The 24,186-nt window shown below is 39.2% G+C and overlaps 1 long non-coding RNA gene across 8 annotated transcripts; it reads right to left on the minus strand.

Moving 5' to 3' along the window:
* On the minus strand, positions 1 to 24,186 carry LOC143849551 (uncharacterized). 8 transcript variants are annotated; one of them, XR_013235712.1, is made up of 5 exons: positions 23,675 to 24,186; positions 15,389 to 20,496; positions 7,086 to 12,193; positions 653 to 2,863; positions 1 to 544 (listed from the first exon to the last, which is right to left on the minus strand). It is a non-coding gene; the product is annotated as an uncharacterized LOC143849551 (long non-coding RNA). The 8 variants fall into 8 exon arrangements; XR_013235711.1 differs by having other exon boundaries at positions 2 to 1,056; positions 1,388 to 2,863; positions 23,675 to 24,184; XR_013235707.1 differs by having other exon boundaries at positions 2 to 1,088; positions 1,388 to 2,863; positions 23,675 to 24,184.

A 24,186-nucleotide genomic window follows, 5' to 3' on the forward strand; every position in this document is an offset into this window, starting at 1 on the left:
TCTTCAAAGAGGTATTTCTTTTTGATTGGTTAACATAATTAACTAATCCAGACTCTAGGATCTTGGGCAATTGCAAGATTAAAAAGAAAATTTTAAAGTTCTATGCGATTTTTGTTCCACTACGCATAACGATCCTACCAAGAAGGGGATAACCTTCCTTCACAAGCATTGGCGGATTTCTTAGCCGATCACCTGATTCCAGCTAATTGGGTGTTACATGAGGATTTCTTAGATGAAGAAGTCTTCGTTGTGGACCTTCTGCCATCATAGAAAGTCTTCTTTGACGGGGTTGCTCGAAGAGACGGTGCAGATTCTAGGGTTGTCTTTGTCCCCCACAAAAGGACATCTTGCCGTTCTCGTTCTTTCAAACTCATAAGCTCAAACAATGTTGCCAAATACCAAGCCCTAATCATCGCCTTGGAGATGGTCCTGGAGATGAAGCTTCCCAAACTCAAAGTATATAGGGCTTCCAAGCTTGTCATCAACCAACTCTTGACGAAGTACAATGAGCGTAAGCCACACTTCGTGCCTTACTATTGTCATGCTACACAACTCACGAGACAGTATGATGACATCATGATTGGGAACATTCCAAAACATCAGAACCAACAAGACAACACTCTCACTAGCTTGGCTGCCACGATGCCCTTACCTCTAGATGAGATGAAGACGGTTCCCGTATGTCAAAGATGGGCCTTGTTGTCGCCTCCTCTCCCTATCGAGGCTGATGAACAAATAGAGTGTCTTTGTCTTCAACACTGAAATTGAAGATTGGAGACAACCCCTTATCAACTTCTTAGAGCACAGAAAGCTCCCAGAAGACCCCAAGAACAAGGCAGAAATCCATCGTTGGAGAAGGAGAAGTCGATGAAGTCTTGCAACAATCTCACTCCAGTGTATGTGGGGCTCACCAGTCGGGACCAAAGCTTCATGACAAAGTAAAGAGGATGGGATACTGTTGGCCCACGATGGTGAAAGATGCAATAATTCGCTAAGAGATGCAAGCCTTGTCAGTTTCACGGGGACTACATACGACAAACCTCTAAGCCGCTCCATCTGAAATCCAAGTAGAGACTTGGTTTGGCAACCTAGAGGGGGGTGAATGGGATGTTTATAAACCTTTTGCCTTTTGAAAACTTTTACTAATTTCACCCTAGTTTTATCCCTTGGTTAATTAAGTTGAATTAGTTAAGCTTAACCAATTTTCACAAATGTATATAAGCTTAAAAACCCTTGTTTAAACAACCAACTTAATTAGGAGATTTAGTGGGCTCATTAGTAATGTAAAGATATTCATGTTGGATGGCAATGCTAACTCACTCAATTCTAAATAATAAGACAAGCACAAATAAGAGAGTGAGAGAGGGAGTGAGAAATTGAGAAATACCAACGCAAGCGACACAAGGATTTATAGTGGTTCGGCCAACGACCTACTCCACTCTACTCAAGGTCGCACTTGAGGATTTCCACTATTGAGACCTCCACGACGCCCGGCTCCAAGGCTTTTACACTCGAAGAGAATTAAATGAGGATGCCCTTCCACCTTTACAATGACTCTCCTTCTCCGCCGAGTTCTAAGCGCTTCACCTAAGGGAATTAAACACGGATGCCCTTGCCACTGATTGAATGAAGAAGAAGATTAGCTTTGCCTCTAAGTAGGCTAAAATGCATACTCAAGCTCCCACAAGATTATCTCAAAAATCAATCACAAGTTTAAAACCTAAACCAATCTCAAATGATTTTCTCCAAATCAAGGCACAAGAGGTTGGTGAGAGTTTTTACCCAAAAATGATTCACAAATGATTTTCTAGGGTTTGTTGAAGTTGGACAATGTTCATCAAGTGTTTTAGACCCATTAGATGGGTATATATGGTGTCCCAACTCAATATGACCGTTTTAGGGGCAAAACAATTATTTTAGGGTCAAACAGTCAACTAGCCGTTAGGCTTCCAACTACTATAATTTTTTGAACAAATACACTGCTCGGAGCTCCGAGGGTATTCTCGGAGTTCCGAGACACCAAACAGGGCTTTTAATTTTAGAACCTGGATAATTTCTCGGAGCTCCAAGAATTTTCTTGGAGTTCCGAGCTCGGAGCTTCGAGAATAATTCTCGGAGTTCCGAGATTGGATTTCCAGCAAACAGTGTCCCATTTGAAAAAGTCATATCTCATTCGTTTCTCATCGGATTTCGATGTTCTTATACTCTACGGATTTGAGAAAAATAAGAGCTATCTGTTAAAAATATTTTCAAAAATATTTGAAAATGATTTAAAAAAGTTTTGATAGAATTTAGTTGCTAGTCCAGGTTGTTGCTTCGGAACTCTGTTTTGTTCATTCTTGTGCTGAATGCCATATGGGTCCCAACATGTTGGTACACCACCATGGCCATTCACTTATCCATTTAAGTCCTTAAAGGGTGTGTTAGTCTCTTTGAAAAATATATTTTTAGGGGTTTTAAGATGTGCCTTGATAAGAGAAAACACAAGAGAGAAATGTGATACATACTACCATTCTAAGTACTCTTGTTCTCTTGTGCCAATCTTCATTTGATCTTCAATGGTGTGCTTGGCTTGCTTTGGGATCTTCAAGGTTGAGCTTCTTTGCTTGACAGATTCTAGGGATGACGCCACCATTTGGTTCAAGCTCATTTGCAAGTTGTTGATCCACAAGCTTTGGCCTTTATTGATCTTCCTTTGTTTATTTAATGCTTTGAGATGGTTGTATGAAACTTATCCTTGGTTGATCCTCTAAGGTATGGTTTGTCCAAGTATGCTCTAGCTCCTTTGTCCTTTGTTTGGTTCATCTTCAAGCTTAGGCCATCTGTGTGTGTGCTAGCATGGATTGACCTGTGAATTACCTGTCTATAGCACAACACTCAAGGCAAACAATTAGTCCATCAATGACTAATCAATTTGCGTTTGTTAATCATCAAAATAAGGTGATTGAGTGAACCCGTGGGGAACCCTTGGGCTAACAATCTCCCCCTTTTTTATGATGACAAACCAAATTGATTAGAGAGGTGGGAGGATCCTCTTATGAGGATTAGATAAGCAAGATGAGTGCGACTACTCCCCTTCAACATATGCATAAGTTATATTTAACAAATTATTGTACAAGAATGCATATGATTATGGATCTAATCAATTACACAAGGAAGGATTTCGCATTTAAGCACAATTACATAAAGCATCAAAGATATTCAATGAGAATATGATGCTCCCCCTAACTTCTTATCATGAGTTACCAATTAAAATCAAAGTATAATCGAAAGTATATATGGCATGATAAGAGACAATCAACATAGGAAATGAATAATCACAAAACAAATCAAGCCTATGTTGGCAAAACAAAAAAACAGTTCAATTTTAGCACAAATTTTTAGGGTGTATCTTAGTATATATATAAATCCAATATAAATCTACCCTATGATCCGTAATGTAATAATAGATTAGCAAGTTAAAGCTTATATTTTACTTATCATGAAAGAAAACAAGCAAGTGTATAGTTTAGCATGATAAACCCCCCATTTGTTTTTGAAATTTCTATTAGAATCTTATCATGAGGTGATGTGTAGTTATTCATCATGATAAGCAAGAATATATATATATATATATATATATATATATTTCAAGTTAAAAATATTCTCTTAAATTGTCATGCATAGAAATGGACATTTGATCATAATATGGCTAACTATTAGGATATATGGCATGACAATGAGCTCTATCATGGATATATGGATAGCGAAGAGGAAAGACACATGATAAGTACTCAAATTCATAGAGATTAAGATTAGCAAGAATAATTTTCTCCTATGAATGTAGATCTAGAAAGATAAGCAAGTTTTAGCTTTTGTTCAAAATGATAGATCATTTAAGCTTCTTTTTTTTAATCTAATGATATGCAATTTTTAGCATAATTAGTGGGAAAATGCTTGAATGAATAGTGTAAGCATCTTACAATGATCCATATAAACATAAAGATAGCAACAATTAGCTCTCCCCCTTAGTATTTTTTATTGGCCTTAGATAAACCTAAGATTTAAGGCATGACATGACATAATAGGCCAAAGATATGACAAGGGAATACTTGGCAACCAAAACTTATTCTTGGAATAAATGATATCATATTAGACCATCCAAGATAAGTCAAAAAGCCTAAAGGATATGACACTAACACCTAGGCTATGGGCTTCTTGTCTTCAACTACACTTAAAAACACAAGACAAGCCCGGTCATAACCCATATGGAGCAACAATGCTCCAAATGAGTGTATTTATCATATGCATAATGATATAAACATTTAATATCATATGATAAGCCATTTATGACAAAATTTATCCTACTAAGCTCCCCCTTTGAAAATGAGTCATGCAATGCATGAATCCAAAGGAATGTCCTTGCATAGACTCCAAAGGTTTTGAATATATTTTTCAAAAGATACAAAGTTAAACTCAACCCTTGGGCTACAATGACACTTACTCTCCAAGTGTCAGTTTATCATGATAAAATGATAGCCATAGTCTAGCTCATCATGATAAACAAGCATAGCACAAAAGATTTTCAATGTTTGGCTCATGCCCCCCCTAAATGTGATATAATATTTTTCAAATTCACGCTTTACTTCCCTAAGTATGTAACATACATAACTAGCTAGGGAGATCACATATAAATGTATACCTATTCATGTTTGAGATGTTGGCACAAGGCCAATTTGTTAGATATTTTAATTAATGTGAATGTACCATCTCCCTCTTAGAATCTGTGGTACCCTGATCCCGCGAGAGGGGTGTGGGGCGCGAGCCGCCGCTCTCTCTCTCTTGGTCTCTCGTATCCACGCGATTGGCGTGTGCATTTTATTATTGATTTGAATTAATCTTTCCTGTGAACTTGGGATCACTAAGGCAATCCGAATTCCACACGAAAGAGACTGACAGAGTCGCCACCTAGATGTGGGATCTAGGACCCGTAATTAACCAGAAATCTAGACTCGCTACCTGGTTACGAGAATGGAAGGTATGGGGAGTTATCCACCACATGCACCATTCTTGCCCGATAATCGGTCTTCGATTCCAAAAGCTAACTCTTTTAAATTTATTTTAAATGGCTCATTCAACTCTATGTTAATGTGCGAACTAAGTGACATGCATCCTATGATCTAATTTCAATGTGAATCCTAAATGTGTATCTTGATTTATTAATTTGTCTGGATTCAATCTAAGTGAAAGTTCTCCTAAAATTCTAATTTCATGGAAAGTCCTAAGTGATTTGATTAAGCATTTACAAGAAAATTAATATACAAAACACCACAATTTGTTTGTGGTGCCGACTCGCGGGTGGTATGCCATCAGACATCCAAGCTGCCTACGTACCCAAGCCTCACTGGGATCAGAGTCGACGTAGTTCGGTGCACCTAAGCTAAGTTACATATGCCTAACTCAACTAAGACACCGACCTAGACGGGATTGACTGTTTCAACAGTTTTAAGAGAAGTTATTTAATTCAAGTTGAGGATTTTATTATCTTAGGATTTCATCGAAGATGCTATATGATTCTTATCTAAATGCAAGTTGTCCCTTAGACTAATGCAGGTTAGCCTACATCCTAGTTTACTAGGCTTGTCCTATGGAAAAGATCGGGTGACTAGTGTAACTAAACCTATGGCACGGTTGCTATACATAGCAAACGTCCGTGATGAGGCTGGACTCCTGACTCTAGGACTCCCTAAAACCTAGGACTCCCTAAAACTTAGGACACGACACGACACGACACCAGTGTTCCTAAATTGGGCTCTAAGGGTTCCTAAAGGAATTTTGAATCCACCGGCTCTTGGGAATCTCGAATTCTTTTGGGTTTGTGGAAACTTTTAGAGTTTTCTTGAAGCTTTTATTATCTGAAGGTATTTAGTGTGTTTGGTAGCTTTTAAAGTTGTTTATTTAGAAGGTTTTAGTTTCATTTGAAATTTTTAGTGGTCTTTTGGTTAATGGCTTTTAACGGATTTTTATCAGTGGATTTTAAATGGGTGAATTTTAGTTTTGTTAATTTTAGGTTGGATGTACTTTAGATTAATGTCTTTCGATTTTGGTTTGGAAAATGACGTTAACACAACCAAGTTTTGACAATTGCACAAATTCGACAAACCATTGACCATTAAAAGATCTGACAAATGCAGCCCACTAAAACTGTCGTAACTCTTTAACCGCTTGGCCAAATTCAACGTACAAACATGCGTTGGAAAGATCTTTTATAGGGCTACAACTTTGTAGTTCTCCATTGTTTGTAAATCTGTGATTTAGAGGTTCGAATTTGTGTTGCAAACAAAAGGACAGCAACATTAAACTGGAAATGCCTAAAGGTGTGCCGCAACCATTTTGGACTTAACTTTTTAACCGCTCGCTGTCTGATCTAGCACGAATACTCGTTGGAAACGGCACGAAAATATCTACTACTTTGTAGTTAACCATTTCCCACGATTCTGTTGTTTAGAGGTCGAAAAATCTGTTTAAAGTCTAACAGCTAGCACTATGACGGGAATGATATTGGCACCCCCATGTTTTCTTTTGATAGTTCTTATTTTTTTAGTGATTAAAAGACGGTGAATATGAAAAATGGCTTGAATGGGCCTGAGATTAGATTCAAATGGGATGTTTGAAAAAGGGGTTGTTTTTATCTACTTGGCAAGGTGGGGTATGGATATTGGGTTCTTGAGATTGAGTGGGGGCTGTTGTTATCAAATTGGAGTGGGGGCTGTTGTTATCAATTGAAAGATGGAGGTTTTGTAAGCCAAATTAAATGGGTTTTGATAATTCATGTAAAATTCAAGTTTTCTTTCTTGTAAATGTTCAAAATTTTTAATGAATTGTTTTCCCAAAAGAAATCTAAATTCCCTAACAAGCCAATGATTTCAACATCCCATCGCAAATAGGTTCTAATGACCCTAACACATTAATTATATTTAGCATAAGTGAGAACATGACCAAGGCCAAACTAGTACAAAATTAAACATGACATCAACCAAAATATACGCAAAACAACACTCAATCCTACAAATATAGAAAAGAAAAGAAAATTCCAAAAGACATACCTTTTTGTAGACGATATTCCATGCAAACTTATGGAGAAGAGGGATTTGGTCTAGAGAGAGGGCTTGAATTTTCTAAGAGAGGGGTTCTCTCCTCTTTTCTTTTTTTTCCTCTTTTTCTTTGGTGAGATGAGAGGGTATTTATAGGAGAATGGGATAGGAGGTTAGGTGAGGTTAGGTGAGGTTAGGTAAGGTTAGGTGAGGTTAGGTGATGTTAGGTGAGGTTAGGTGAGGTTAGGTGAGGTTTGGATGGTTATGATGGGAGGAGAGGTTAGGTGAGGTTAGGTGAGGTTTGAATGGTTAGGATGAGAGGAGAGGTTAGGTGGTTTTGGATGGTTAGACCCAGGTCATGATCTGCCATTGATCTAACGATTTACGGAAATCGGGTCTCGGAATGGAATCAGGGTCCGGGCTATGAAGTGACCCTAGCTTATTTTGTCCCGATTGATGATCCGTAAAGTCAGATCAAGATATTAATGACCTAAAACATATAAATCAATGATAGAGGGGGTTCTCACATGGATTTAACACACTAATTTATTTGTTGATTAAAACAAAACAAAATGGGGTGTCTACAGATGCCCCTCTTTGGTAGAGATGACGTAGTCATTGAATACCAAAGTTAAAAATGACAGAACCATTTTGCGTAGTTTTAATCGACAAAGGACTCTCTAGATACAACGCACCTTAACATAATGCAAAACCTTAGATGAAACCCTAGAACTTGAATAATAATAAAAACTCGATGCGGCGCCGTTCACAAACGGGCAATTAGAGAATGAGATATCATTTTCGAATGGATTCTGAAGGGAAAGGACAAAGATCGCTCTCAAACAGTTTTTAGAAGGAGATGAGACGCCGCTCACAAGCGGGTTCAACGAGGATAAGAAGCATTCCCAAATGGACTTGGATAATGAGGCACCGTTCACAAACGGCCTCAAGGAGGATAGAAAACCATTCACAAATGGACTCGAGAAAAGAGGCACCGTTCACAAACGGGCTCAAGGAGAAGACAAGACCATTCACAAATGGACTCGAGAAATGAGGCACCGTTCACAAACGGACTCAAGGATAAGACAAGACCATTCACAAATGGACTCGAGAAATGGGGCACCATTCACAAACGGGCTCAAGGAGAAGACGAGACCATTCACAAATGGACTCGAGAAATGAGGCACCGTTCACAAACGGGCTCAAGGAGAAGACGAGACCATTCACAAATGGATTCGAGAAATGAGGCACCGTTCACAAACGGGTTCAAGGAGAAGACGAGACCATTCACAAATGGACTCGAGAAATGAGGCACCTTTCACAAGAGGGCTCAAAGAGGACATGAGACCATTCACAAATGGACTCAGAAAATGAGACACCGTTCACAAACGGGTTCAAGGAGAAGACGAGACCATTCACCAATGGACTAGAGAAATGAGGCACCATTCACAAACGGGCTCAAGGAGGACATGAGACCATTCACAAATGGACTCAAAAAATGAGACACCGTTCACAAACGGGTTCAAGAAGAAGACGAGACCATTCACAAATGGACTCGAGAAATGAGGCGGCCCCGTTCACAAACGGGCTCGAAGAATTTAGAGATTTTTTATGAACTTGAATTTGACGTAGGATTGGATTTTTTATTTTTTATTTAATTAAGGATTTGGATTTGATAATTTTTTTTATTTTTGGAAAATGAGGTACCGTCCGCAAATGGGCTCAAGGAGAAGATGAGACCATTCACAAATGGCCTCGAGAAAAGAGGCACCGTTCACAAACGGGCTCAAAGAGGACATGAGACCATTCACAAATGGACTCAGAGAATGAGAAACCTGTTCACAAACGGGTTCAAGGAGAAGACGAGACCATTCACAAATGGACTCGAGAAATGATGCACCTTTCACAAAAGGGCTCAAAGAGGACATGAGATTTTTCATGAACTTGAATTTGACGTAAGATTGGATTTGTTTGAATCGGGGATTGGATTTGATGAATTTTTTTTATTTTTGAGAAATGAGGTACCGTCCGCAAACGGGCTCAAGGAAAAGACGAGACCATTCACAAATGGCCTCGAGAAAAGAGGCACCGTTCACAAACGGGCTCAAAGAATTTAGAGGTTTTCATGAATTTGAATTCGACGTAGAATTGGATTTTGATGAATTTTGGATTTTTTTTTTTTTTTTTTTTGAACTCAATGAAATCGGGGACATTATAGATCGCGCCCAGTAAAGACAGTGGAAACCAAGACTTTGACGAATGATGAGACGACCAACCTTATGAACGAAGAACCATTAGTAACAAGGATGGATTAGGAACACTTTTATGAAACTTCAACAAGATTTTTCTCAATGAGACTGTTGGTCTTGTCTTCTGGGGATTTTGATAACTGAAACCTTGAACAAGACATTTGAGATTGGTAATTTAGAACAATGGCTCTCTCGGATATAATCATGGAAAAGTGGGATTTGCCTCTTGACAGGTGTTTAGATAAACATTTCTTGACCAGGATAGTATTTAACAAACTGGAAGGAGATTCCGAATTTTAATGGTTCGTCTTTCTGAGAAATTGGCTCAACCACCATTGCATCTGGGGCTCTTCCAAGCTTAAGGTGCCTTCCTGGGGTATGATCTTTTTACGGAAGCTGGGCTTTCTGATGTTTCTACTTCTGAACTCTTCTGAGTTGATCTTCTTTGAAATGTAGCTGTTTGACTAGATTCTCGAACTCCTTCATACGATCGCAGGGAGCTGACGAGGCTGGGCCTTCTTCACCGAGACAGTTGCATCATTTGGACATAGGAACGACAATTGACTCTTTCTAAAGAGAAAACTTAGATGAAAGGCACTACTCAAAGGATTGAGCAGCCCTGAAGGAGTGAACTTAGAATAATAAAGATTGACTGACTATACTGACAAACATAGTGATGTTTCTGACTTAGTTAATGTTTTGTTTGGTAAGTCTATCCTTTCAAGGAATAGTTTTTCAATTGGTAAACACCGGACTTCTTCCTCGAAACAGTAATGCCTCAAGAATTTAATTACGACCCCTAAGATTGCTTAGCTTCAATGCCCCCAGTTTTGAGGATATCACTTGAATTTGCTTGAACTTCAGTTGATCTTCAGTCTTGATACCGGCTGTTGCCTTCTTATACTGATTCTCTTACCGTGACCAAGTCACCTCTTCAGGGTTTTTAACTTGGCGGACCGCGCTAGCCTTAACTTTTGCCTGAACCACCTTTCTAGGTTTTCGATCCAGCAGGCTATCCCCTTAGCTTTTGCCTAAGCCGCCCTTTCGGGTTTTCAACTTAGCAGGGGAATGATCTTAAATTTTGCCTAGACCGCCCTTTCAGGTTTTCAGTCTAGCAGATCTTCAAACTCCGTTATTTTTCTTATTCATCATCATTTCATTTTTTTATTGTATCTCAGGACCTAGCTCATTAGTTCTGAACACCAGAAGGACTTTTATAGGTAGGATAGGGCTTTTCAAAGAATGGCTTAAGGCTCAACAAAGATTTCGACCGAACCTGTGAACAGGTCGCCTACATATCCCAAGGTAGGAATCAGGTCGTGTGTAGTTCAGGGCGAATGCCCCTAGTTTGAAGATAAATTGTTTGATTTTTTTTTTCCTTTTTTCTTTTCTTTCTGGAACAATTAACTTCTCTTCTTTTGGAACTTGTCCCTCTCTTTTTTTTTTTGAAAGGATTGAATTTCTTTTCCTTTTTGAATCGACCGAACTCGGTTCAACCGAGTTGCCTACGTACCCCAGTATAGGGATCAGGTCTCGCGTAGTTCGGGGGAATGCCCCAAGTTTGATGGGTTTTCAAGAAAATTTGATTTAGGCTCGAAGGGTTTGCAAATCGGTATTCTTTTGACATTGGGTTTTGATTTTGGGATTTAATCGGCCAAAGGAGGCCTTCCGATGTTCAGATTGGGAATCGATCTAGGTTACTAGAGTCCCTCTGGTGCTGATTATTATTTTATTTTTTATATTTTTTTCTTCTTTTTTTTATGGAGTTTGACGGCATTTCCAGGTAAGAGATAATATATCTTCTTCTTTCAAGATTCTAATACGCGCCTTCGACTTTCATAGAGCAAAACTTGTTCTTCGACATCCTCCATCTATGGATTTGTAACTCTTGATATCTGATGATCACTTTTCAATGCTTGCTCTTGAACTTCTTATCTCGAATTTGATGGCTTCATGTTATGAATTTGAGAACCAAGGTCATCGATTAGAAATATGAAAGTTGTTTCTACTCCATGCCCCTTGCATAGCATATGATATTCACTTCATTCATTTTCTTTGAGCTTTCCATCTATGTCTTGCCCCTGGTATCGGTTGTAGCTTTTCTAGACAATCTTCTTATTCTTGAAATAATTTTATCAATTCTTCACACTCTTTAGAGGGTAATGTATTTTCAATCGGCATTCACTGAATCAAAGTTTCAGTGCCAGTGTTTATCATTTCAATTTCATCTTTGAAAGGTTGGGATTGACGCTCCTCCTCTCGTTCAAGTAATTGCTGTGACTCAAGTGGAGTTTCGTCAATTTTGTCCTCATTTGAAGAGGGAGTCTTATTTTAAGATCAGAAGCACACTTAAGAACAGACAAAAGTGAACTTTTTGGAACTGACCGAAATTTTATTTAAAGAAAAGCTATTACATCAGACGACCTATCCTGAACATGCTCAGGATTCACAACTCTAAATAAGAAAGGGAAACAGAAGATAACTTGCCTGGACTAGGCATTGACCTTTAACTGTAAGACCGGACTCAACAATTATACTGACCATGATGACTGACTCAACATAAAATAGTAAGTGACTAAAACTTTAACTGCTGCAACTGTTTGGCGTTGAAGGCTCGGCGAAGGCTGGTTCGTTCTGAACATCATCATGGCTGATACTTTCAATTTTGGACAATGATGACTGATTCGCATAGGGAAATGCCCCTAGCTCAAGGATTCTGAGAGTGAACTCTGAAGGACTTAGCAAAATAATCTTGAAAAAGGTAGCCCCTAGAGGAGGAACAGACCAGGGGTACAAGCAAGATTGGATTATCTGGACCAGGCATGATCAGATCATGAGAACGCATAATCGAAAGATTGTGAGATTCTGCATCTGCCAGTTAGGGGATGGCATGAAGATACGATCGAATCGTATGACAGAAGAACGAAAGACGCACGATCAAAAGATTAGATGAGATAGCATAAGATTGCTTTCAACGGATAGATCATGAATGACTAATCCTATGAGATCTTTGGAAATGATGGGATTTATATCCTAACTCAAAGGGAATTTTTTTTTTTTCACATTTTATCAGTGTTACCTGAAGGCATCAACCTTAATCCTAATCTATCGGAGTGGAGAGAGAATCTCGACTCATGACTTTGTTCGTGTATATAAGGACCGATCGTGGCCATTGGAAGATGGACCACGGCCTAATCTAGACACCAATGGGTAGGATATCTTAAACTAGGCTCACACACGTGATGCACATGTGTTCGTATACTACATGCATGTGTGGGTTAATCTAGGGGTAAGGCCAAGAGTTCCCTTAGTGCCAATCCCTGCTCGATATACTGTACCAGTGTCCGGCGTATCAGTACGTGAACAAGAGATCCGTTTACGTACCATAAAGGTACCAGGCTAAGGGTGGAATGCTTCTCTAGCACAGAGGCACCAGGTGATGAAATCCCAGTCAACCATGCTAGATAACACTCCGGGTTCCTAAAATAGGACGTGTGTGCACGTGAGATGCAAGGGTTTAGATGCAAGTGATGTAAGTGTGTGCAATAAGTTCGCGCGATCTATGATGCCTTCAGGTTTTGTTAGATTAAGTTTGAGTAAAATGTGATGAGAAAATAAAACAAGACAAACTAATCTGACAAGTATACAAGAGATAGAGTTCTTATGAGCCAGTTAAATTAAATTCAAATGAATTATCTTTTGGAATTTTAATGAAGTTAGGTGATCCCCAGCAGAGTCGCCAGACTGTGGTACCCTGATCCCGCGAGAGGGGTGTGGGGCGCGAGCCGCCGCTCTCTCTCTCTTGGTCTCTCGTATCCACGCGATTGGCGTGTGCATTTTATTATTGATTTGAATTAATCTTTCCTGTGAACTTGGGATCACTAAGGCAATCCGAATTCCACACGAAAGAGACTGACAGAGTCGCCACCTAGATGTGGGATCTAGGACCCGTAATTAACCAGAAATCTAGACTCGCTACCTGGTTACGAGAATGGAAGGTATGGGGAGTTATCCACCACATGCACCATTCTTGCCCGATAATCGGTCTTCGATTCCAAAAGCTAACTCTTTTAAATTTATTTTAAATGGCTCATTCAACTCTATGTTAATGTGCGAACTAAGTGACATGCATCCTATGATCTAATTTCAATGTGAATCCTAAATGTGTATCTTGATTTATTAATTTGTCTGGATTCAATCTAAGTGAAAGTTCTCCTAAAATTCTAATTTCATGGAAAGTCCTAAGTGATTTGATTAAGCATTTACAAGAAAATTAATATACAAAACACCACAATTTGTTTGTGGTGCCGACTCGCGGGTGGTATGCCATCAGACATCCAAGCTGCCTACGTACCCAAGCCTCACTGGGATCAGAGTCGACGTAGTTCGGTGCACCTAAGCTAAGTTACATATGCCTAACTCAACTAAGACACCGACCTAGACGGGATTGACTGTTTCAACAGTTTTAAGAGAAGTTATTTAATTCAAGTTGAGGATTTTATTATCTTAGGATTTCATCGAAGATGCTATATGATTCTTATCTAAATGCAAGTTGTCCCTTAGACTAATGCAGGTTAGCCTACATCCTAGTTTACTAGGCTTGTCCTATGGAAAAGATCGGGTGACTAGTGTAACTAAACCTATGGCACGGTTGCTATACATAGCAAACGTCCGTGATGAGGCTGGACTCCTGACTCTAGGACTCCCTAAAACCTAGGACTCCCTAAAACTTAGGACACGACACGACACGACACCAGTGTTCCTAAATTGGGCTCTAAGGGTTCCTAAAGGAATTTTGAATCCACCGGCTCTTGGGAATCTCGAATTCTTTTGGGTTTGTGGAAACTTTTAGAGTTTTCTTGAAGCTTTTATTATCTGAAGGTATTTAGTGTGTTTGGTAGCTTTTAAAGTTGTTTATTTAGAAGGTTTTAGTTTCATTTGAAATTTTTAGTGGTCTTTTGGTTAATGGCTTTTAACGGATTTTTATCAGTGGATTTTAAATGGGTGAATTTTAGTTTTGTTAATTTTAGGTTGGATGTACTTTAGATTAATGTCTTTCGATTTTGGTTTGGAAAATGACGTTAACACAACCAAGTTTTGACAATTGCACAAATTCGACAAACCATTGACCATTAAAAGATCTGACAAATGCAGCCCACTAAAACTGTCGTAACTCTTTAACCGCTTGGCCAAATTCAACGTACAAACATGCGTTGGAAAGATCTTTTATAGGGCTACAACTTTGTAGTTCTCCATTGTTTGTAAATCTGTGATTTAGAGGTTCGAATTTGTGTTGCAAACAAAAGGACAGCAACATTAAACTGGAAATGCCTAAAGGTGTGCCGCAACCATTTTGGACTTAACTTTTTAACCGCTCGCTGTCTGATCTAGCACGAATACTCGTTGGAAACGGCACGAAAATATCTACTACTTTGTAGTTAACCATTTCCCACGATTCTGTTGTTTAGAGGTCGAAAAATCTGTTTAAAGTCTAACAGCTAGCACTATGACGGGAATGATATTGGCACCCCCATGTTTTCTTTTGATAGTTCTTATTTTTTTAGTGATTAAAAGACGGTGAATATGAAAAATGGCTTGAATGGGCCTGAGATTAGATTCAAATGGGATGTTTGAAAAAGGGGTTGTTTTTATCTACTTGGCAAGGTGGGGTATGGATATTGGGTTCTTGAGATTGAGTGGGGGCTGTTGTTATCAAATTGGAGTGGGGGCTGTTGTTATCAATTGAAAGATGGAGGTTTTGTAAGCCAAATTAAATGGGTTTTGATAATTCATGTAAAATTCAAGTTTTCTTTCTTGTAAATGTTCAAAATTTTTAATGAATTGTTTTCCCAAAAGAAATCTAAATTCCCTAACAAGCCAATGATTTCAACATCCCATCGCAAATAGGTTCTAATGACCCTAACACATTAATTATATTTAGCATAAGTGAGAACATGACCAAGGCCAAACTAGTACAAAATTAAACATGACATCAACCAAAATATACGCAAAACAACACTCAATCCTACAAATATAGAAAAGAAAAGAAAATTCCAAAAGACATACCTTTTTGTAGACGATATTCCATGCAAACTTATGGAGAAGAGGGATTTGGTCTAGAGAGAGGGCTTGAATTTTCTAAGAGAGGGGTTCTCTCCTCTTTTCTTTTTTTTCCTCTTTTTCTTTGGTGAGATGAGAGGGTATTTATAGGAGAATGGGATAGGAGGTTAGGTGAGGTTAGGTGAGGTTAGGTAAGGTTAGGTGAGGTTAGGTGATGTTAGGTGAGGTTAGGTGAGGTTAGGTGAGGTTTGGATGGTTATGATGGGAGGAGAGGTTAGGTGAGGTTAGGTGAGGTTTGAATGGTTAGGATGAGAGGAGAGGTTAGGTGGTTTTGGATGGTTAGACCCAGGTCATGATCTGCCATTGATCTAACGATTTACGGAAATCGGGTCTCGGAATGGAATCAGGGTCCGGGCTATGAAGTGACCCTAGCTTATTTTGTCCCGATTGATGATCCGTAAAGTCAGATCAAGATATTAATGACCTAAAACATATAAATCAATGATAGAGGGGGTTCTCACATGGATTTAACACACTAATTTATTTGTTGATTAAAACAAAACAAAATGGGGTGTCTACAGATGCCCCTCTTTGGTAGAGATGACGTAGTCATTGAATACCAAAGTTAAAAATGACAGAACCATTTTGCGTAGTTTTAATCGACAAAGGACTCTCTAGATACAACGCACCTTAACATAATGCAAAACCTTAGATGAAACCCTAGAACTTGAATAATAATAAAAACTCGATGCGGCGCCGTTCACAAACGGGCAATTAGAGAATGAGATATCATTTTCGAATGGATTCTGAAGGGAAAGGACAAAGATCGCTCTCAAACAGTTTTTAGAAGGAGATGAGACGCCGCTCACAAGCGGGTTCAACGAGGATAAGAAGCATTCCCAAATGGACTTGGATAATGAGGCACCGTTCACAAACGGCCTCAAGGAGGATAGAAAACCATTCACAAATGGACTCGAGAAAAGAGGCACCGTTCACAAACGGGCTCAAGGAGAAGACAAGACCATTCACAAATGGACTCGAGAAATGAGGCACCGTTCACAAACGGACTCAAGGATAAGACAAGACCATTCACAAATGGACTCGAGAAATGGGGCACCATTCACAAACGGGCTCAAGGAGAAGACGAGACCATTCACAAATGGACTCGAGAAATGAGGCACCGTTCACAAACGGGCTCAAGGAGAAGACGAGACCATTCACAAATGGATTCGAGAAATGAGGCACCGTTCACAAACGGGTTCAAGGAGAAGACGAGACCATTCACAAATGGACTCGAGAAATGAGGCACCTTTCACAAGAGGGCTCAAAGAGGACATGAGACCATTCACAAATGGACTCAGAAAATGAGACACCGTTCACAAACGGGTTCAAGGAGAAGACGAGACCATTCACCAATGGACTAGAGAAATGAGGCACCATTCACAAACGGGCTCAAGGAGGACATGAGACCATTCACAAATGGACTCAAAAAATGAGACACCGTTCACAAACGGGTTCAAGAAGAAGACGAGACCATTCACAAATGGACTCGAGAAATGAGGCGGCCCCGTTCACAAACGGGCTCGAAGAATTTAGAGATTTTTTATGAACTTGAATTTGACGTAGGATTGGATTTTTTATTTTTTATTTAATTAAGGATTTGGATTTGATAATTTTTTTTATTTTTGGAAAATGAGGTACCGTCCGCAAATGGGCTCAAGGAGAAGATGAGACCATTCACAAATGGCCTCGAGAAAAGAGGCACCGTTCACAAACGGGCTCAAAGAGGACATGAGACCATTCACAAATGGACTCAGAGAATGAGAAACCTGTTCACAAACGGGTTCAAGGAGAAGACGAGACCATTCACAAATGGACTCGAGAAATGATGCACCTTTCACAAAAGGGCTCAAAGAGGACATGAGATTTTTCATGAACTTGAATTTGACGTAAGATTGGATTTGTTTGAATCGGGGATTGGATTTGATGAATTTTTTTTATTTTTGAGAAATGAGGTACCGTCCGCAAACGGGCTCAAGGAAAAGACGAGACCATTCACAAATGGCCTCGAGAAAAGAGGCACCGTTCACAAACGGGCTCAAAGAATTTAGAGGTTTTCATGAATTTGAATTCGACGTAGAATTGGATTTTGATGAATTTTGGATTTTTTTTTTTTTTTTTTTTGAACTCAATGAAATCGGGGACATTATAGATCGCGCCCAGTAAAGACAGTGGAAACCAAGACTTTGACGAATGATGAGACGACCAACCTTATGAACGAAGAACCATTAGTAACAAGGATGGATTAGGAACACTTTTATGAAACTTCAACAAGATTTTTCTCAATGAGACTGTTGGTCTTGTCTTCTGGGGATTTTGATAACTGAAACCTTGAACAAGACATTTGAGATTGGTAATTTAGAACAATGGCTCTCTCGGATATAATCATGGAAAAGTGGGATTTGCCTCTTGACAGGTGTTTAGATAAACATTTCTTGACCAGGATAGTATTTAACAAACTGGAAGGAGATTCCGAATTTTAATGGTTCGTCTTTCTGAGAAATTGGCTCAACCACCATTGCATCTGGGGCTCTTCCAAGCTTAAGGTGCCTTCCTGGGGTATGATCTTTTTACGGAAGCTGGGCTTTCTGATGTTTCTACTTCTGAACTCTTCTGAGTTGATCTTCTTTGAAATGTAGCTGTTTGACTAGATTCTCGAACTCCTTCATACGATCGCAGGGAGCTGACGAGGCTGGGCCTTCTTCACCGAGACAGTTGCATCATTTGGACATAGGAACGACAATTGACTCTTTCTAAAGAGAAAACTTAGATGAAAGGCACTACTCAAAGGATTGAGCAGCCCTGAAGGAGTGAACTTAGAATAATAAAGATTGACTGACTATACTGACAAACATAGTGATGTTTCTGACTTAGTTAATGTTTTGTTTGGTAAGTCTATCCTTTCAAGGAATAGTTTTTCAATTGGTAAACACCGGACTTCTTCCTCGAAACAGTAATGCCTCAAGAATTTAATTACGACCCCTAAGATTGCTTAGCTTCAATGCCCCCAGTTTTGAGGATATCACTTGAATTTGCTTGAACTTCAGTTGATCTTCAGTCTTGATACCGGCTGTTGCCTTCTTATACTGATTCTCTTACCGTGACCAAGTCACCTCTTCAGGGTTTTTAACTTGGCGGACCGCGCTAGCCTTAACTTTTGCCTGAACCACCTTTCTAGGTTTTCGATCCAGCAGGCTATCCCCTTAGCTTTTGCCTAAGCCGCCCTTTCGGGTTTTCAACTTAGCAGGGGAATGATCTTAAATTTTGCCTAGACCGCCCTTTCAGGTTTTCAGTCTAGCAGATCTTCAAACTCCGTTATTTTTCTTATTCATCATCATTTCATTTTTTTATTGTATCTCAGGACCTAGCTCATTAGTTCTGAACACCAGAAGGACTTTTATAGGTAGGATAGGGCTTTTCAAAGAATGGCTTAAGGCTCAACAAAGATTTCGACCGAACCTGTGAACAGGTCGCCTACATATCCCAAGGTAGGAATCAGGTCGTGTGTAGTTCAGGGCGAATGCCCCTAGTTTGAAGATAAATTGTTTGATTTTTTTTTTCCTTTTTTCTTTTCTTTCTGGAACAATTAACTTCTCTTCTTTTGGAACTTGTCCCTCTCTTTTTTTTTTTGAAAGGATTGAATTTCTTTTCCTTTTTGAATCGACCGAACTCGGTTCAACCGAGTTGCCTACGTACCCCAGTATAGGGATCAGGTCTCGCGTAGTTCGGGGGAATGCCCCAAGTTTGATGGGTTTTCAAGAAAATTTGATTTAGGCTCGAAGGGTTTGCAAATCGGTATTCTTTTGACATTGGGTTTTGATTTTGGGATTTAATCGGCCAAAGGAGGCCTTCCGATGTTCAGATTGGGAATCGATCTAGGTTACTAGAGTCCCTCTGGTGCTGATTATTATTTTATTTTTTATATTTTTTTCTTCTTTTTTTTATGGAGTTTGACGGCATTTCCAGGTAAGAGATAATATATCTTCTTCTTTCAAGATTCTAATACGCGCCTTCGACTTTCATAGAGCAAAACTTGTTCTTCGACATCCTCCATCTATGGATTTGTAACTCTTGATATCTGATGATCACTTTTCAATGCTTGCTCTTGAACTTCTTATCTCGAATTTGATGGCTTCATGTTATGAATTTGAGAACCAAGGTCATCGATTAGAAATATGAAAGTTGTTTCTACTCCATGCCCCTTGCATAGCATATGATATTCACTTCATTCATTTTCTTTGAGCTTTCCATCTATGTCTTGCCCCTGGTATCGGTTGTAGCTTTTCTAGACAATCTTCTTATTCTTGAAATAATTTTATCAATTCTTCACACTCTTTAGAGGGTAATGTATTTTCAATCGGCATTCACTGAATCAAAGTTTCAGTGCCAGTGTTTATCATTTCAATTTCATCTTTGAAAGGTTGGGATTGACGCTCCTCCTCTCGTTCAAGTAATTGCTGTGACTCAAGTGGAGTTTCGTCAATTTTGTCCTCATTTGAAGAGGGAGTCTTATTTTAAGATCAGAAGCACACTTAAGAACAGACAAAAGTGAACTTTTTGGAACTGACCGAAATTTTATTTAAAGAAAAGCTATTACATCAGACGACCTATCCTGAACATGCTCAGGATTCACAACTCTAAATAAGAAAGGGAAACAGAAGATAACTTGCCTGGACTAGGCATTGACCTTTAACTGTAAGACCGGACTCAACAATTATACTGACCATGATGACTGACTCAACATAAAATAGTAAGTGACTAAAACTTTAACTGCTGCAACTGTTTGGCGTTGAAGGCTCGGCGAAGGCTGGTTCGTTCTGAACATCATCATGGCTGATACTTTCAATTTTGGACAATGATGACTGATTCGCATAGGGAAATGCCCCTAGCTCAAGGATTCTGAGAGTGAACTCTGAAGGACTTAGCAAAATAATCTTGAAAAAGGTAGCCCCTAGAGGAGGAACAGACCAGGGGTACAAGCAAGATTGGATTATCTGGACCAGGCATGATCAGATCATGAGAACGCATAATCGAAAGATTGTGAGATTCTGCATCTGCCAGTTAGGGGATGGCATGAAGATACGATCGAATCGTATGACAGAAGAACGAAAGACGCACGATCAAAAGATTAGATGAGATAGCATAAGATTGCTTTCAACGGATAGATCATGAATGACTAATCCTATGAGATCTTTGGAAATGATGGGATTTATATCCTAACTCAAAGGGAATTTTTTTTTTTTCACATTTTATCAGTGTTACCTGAAGGCATCAACCTTAATCCTAATCTATCGGAGTGGAGAGAGAATCTCGACTCATGACTTTGTTCGTGTATATAAGGACCGATCGTGGCCATTGGAAGATGGACCACGGCCTAATCTAGACACCAATGGGTAGGATATCTTAAACTAGGCTCACACACGTGATGCACATGTGTTCGTATACTACATGCATGTGTGGGTTAATCTAGGGGTAAGGCCAAGAGTTCCCTTAGTGCCAATCCCTGCTCGATATACTGTACCAGTGTCCGGCGTATCAGTACGTGAACAAGAGATCCGTTTACGTACCATAAAGGTACCAGGCTAAGGGTGGAATGCTTCTCTAGCACAGAGGCACCAGGTGATGAAATCCCAGTCAACCATGCTAGATAACACTCCGGGTTCCTAAAATAGGACGTGTGTGCACGTGAGATGCAAGGGTTTAGATGCAAGTGATGTAAGTGTGTGCAATAAGTTCGCGCGATCTATGATGCCTTCAGGTTTTGTTAGATTAAGTTTGAGTAAAATGTGATGAGAAAATAAAACAAGACAAACTAATCTGACAAGTATACAAGAGATAGAGTTCTTATGAGCCAGTTAAATTAAATTCAAATGAATTATCTTTTGGAATTTTAATGAAGTTAGGTGATCCCCAGCAGAGTCGCCAGACTGTGGTACCCTGATCCCGCGAGAGGGGTGTGGGGCGCGAGCCGCCGCTCTCTCTCTCTTGGTCTCTCGTATCCACGCGATTGGCGTGTGCATTTTATTATTGATTTGAATTAATCTTTCCTGTGAACTTGGGATCACTAAGGCAATCCGAATTCCACACGAAAGAGACTGACAGAGTCGCCACCTAGATGTGGGATCTAGGACCCGTAATTAACCAGAAATCTAGACTCGCTACCTGGTTACGAGAATGGAAGGTATGGGGAGTTATCCACCACATGCACCATTCTTGCCCGATAATCGGTCTTCGATTCCAAAAGCTAACTCTTTTAAATTTATTTTAAATGGCTCATTCAACTCTATGTTAATGTGCGAACTAAGTGACATGCATCCTATGATCTAATTTCAATGTGAATCCTAAATGTGTATCTTGATTTATTAATTTGTCTGGATTCAATCTAAGTGAAAGTTCTCCTAAAATTCTAATTTCATGGAAAGTCCTAAGTGATTTGATTAAGCATTTACAAGAAAATTAATATACAAAACACCACAATTTGTTTGTGGTGCCGACTCGCGGGTGGTATGCCATCAGACATCCAAGCTGCCTACGTACCCAAGCCTCACTGGGATCAGAGTCGACGTAGTTCGGTGCACCTAAGCTAAGTTACATATGCCTAACTCAACTAAGACACCGACCTAGACGGGATTGACTGTTTCAACAGTTTTAAGAGAAGTTATTTAATTCAAGTTGAGGATTTTATTATCTTAGGATTTCATCGAAGATGCTATATGATTCTTATCTAAATGCAAGTTGTCCCTTAGACTAATGCAGGTTAGCCTACATCCTAGTTTACTAGGCTTGTCCTATGGAAAAGATCGGGTGACTAGTGTAACTAAACCTATGGCACGGTTGCTATACATAGCAAACGTCCGTGATGAGGCTGGACTCCTGACTCTAGGACTCCCTAAAACTTAGGACACGACACGACACGACACCAGTGTTCCTAAATTGGGCTCTAAGGGTTCCTAAAGGAATTTTGAATCCACCGGCTCTTGGGAATCTCGAATTCTTTTGGGTTTGTGGAAACTTTTAGAGTTTTCTTGAAGCTTTTATTATCTGAAGGTATTTAGTGTGTTTGGTAGCTTTTAAAGTTGTTTATTTAGAAGGTTTTAGTTTCATTTGAAATTTTTAGTGGTCTTTTGGTTAATGGCTTTTAACGGATTTTTATCAGTGGATTTTAAATGGGTGAATTTTAGTTTTGTTAATTTTAGGTTGGATGTACTTTAGATTAATGTCTTTCGATTTTGGTTTGGAAAATGACGTTAACACAACCAAGTTTTGACAATTGCACAAATTCGACAAACCATTGACCATTAAAAGATCTGACAAATGCAGCCCACTAAAACTGTCGTAACTCTTTAACCGCTTGGCCAAATTCAACGTACAAACATGCGTTGGAAAGATCTTTTATAGGGCTACAACTTTGTAGTTCTCCATTGTTTGTAAATCTGTGATTTAGAGGTTCGAATTTGTGTTGCAAACAAAAGGACAGCAACATTAAACTGGAAATGCCTAAAGGTGTGCCGCAACCATTTTGGACTTAACTTTTTAACCGCTCGCTGTCTGATCTAGCACGAATACTCGTTGGAAACGGCACGAAAATATCTACTACTTTGTAGTTAACCATTTCCCACGATTCTGTTGTTTAGAGGTCGAAAAATCTGTTTAAAGTCTAACAGCTAGCACTATGACGAGAATGATATTGGCACCCCCATGTTTTCTTTTGATAGTTCTTATTTTTTTAGTGATTAAAAGACGGTGAATATGAAAAATGGCTTGAATGGGCCTGAGATTAGATTCAAATGGGATGTTTGAAAAAGGGGTTGTTTTTATCTACTTGGCAAGGTGGGGTATGGATATTGGGTTCTTGAGATTGAGTGGGGGCTGTTGTTATCAAATTGGAGTGGGGGCTGTTGTTATCAATTGAAAGATGGAGGTTTTGTAAGCCAAATTAAATGGGTTTTGATAATTCATGTAAAATTCAAGTTTTCTTTCTTGTAAATGTTCAAAATTTTTAATGAATTGTTTTCCCAAAAGAAATCTAAATTCCCTAACAAGCCAATGATTTCAACATCCCATCGCAAATAGGTTCTAATGACCCTAACACATTAATTATATTTAGCATAAGTGAGAACATGACCAAGGCCAAACTAGTACAAAATTAAACATGACATCAACCAAAATATACGCAAAACAACACTCAATCCTACAAATATAGAAAAGAAAAGAAAATTCCAAAAGACATACCTTTTTGTAGACGATATTCCATGCAAACTTATGGAGAAGAGGGATTTGGTCTAGAGAGAGGGCTTGAATTTTCTAAGAGAGGGGTTCTCTCCTCTTTTCTTTTTTTTCCTCTTTTTCTTTGGTGAGATGAGAGGGTATTTATAGGAGAATGGGATAGGAGGTTAGGTGAGGTTAGGTGAGGTTAGGTAAGGTTAGGTGAGGTTAGGTGATGTTAGGTGAGGTTAGGTGAGGTTAGGTGAGGTTTGGATGGTTATGATGGGAGGAGAGGTTAGGTGAGGTTAGGTGAGGTTTGAATGGTTAGGATGAGAGGAGAGGTTAGGTGGTTTTGGATGGTTAGACCCAGGTCATGATCTGCCATTGATCTAACGATTTACGGAAATCGGGTCTCGGAATGGAATCAGGGTCCGGGCTATGAAGTGACCCTAGCTTATTTTGTCCCGATTGATGATCCGTAAAGTCAGATCAAGATATTAATGACCTAAAACATATAAATCAATGATAGAGGGGGTTCT

This window comes from Tasmannia lanceolata, unplaced genomic scaffold (genome assembly GCF_043159265.1).
Source record: "Tasmannia lanceolata isolate RefF3 unplaced genomic scaffold, GAP_Taslan_0.1 ptg000018l, whole genome shotgun sequence".
Taxonomy (NCBI): domain Eukaryota; kingdom Viridiplantae; phylum Streptophyta; class Magnoliopsida; order Canellales; family Winteraceae; genus Tasmannia; species Tasmannia lanceolata.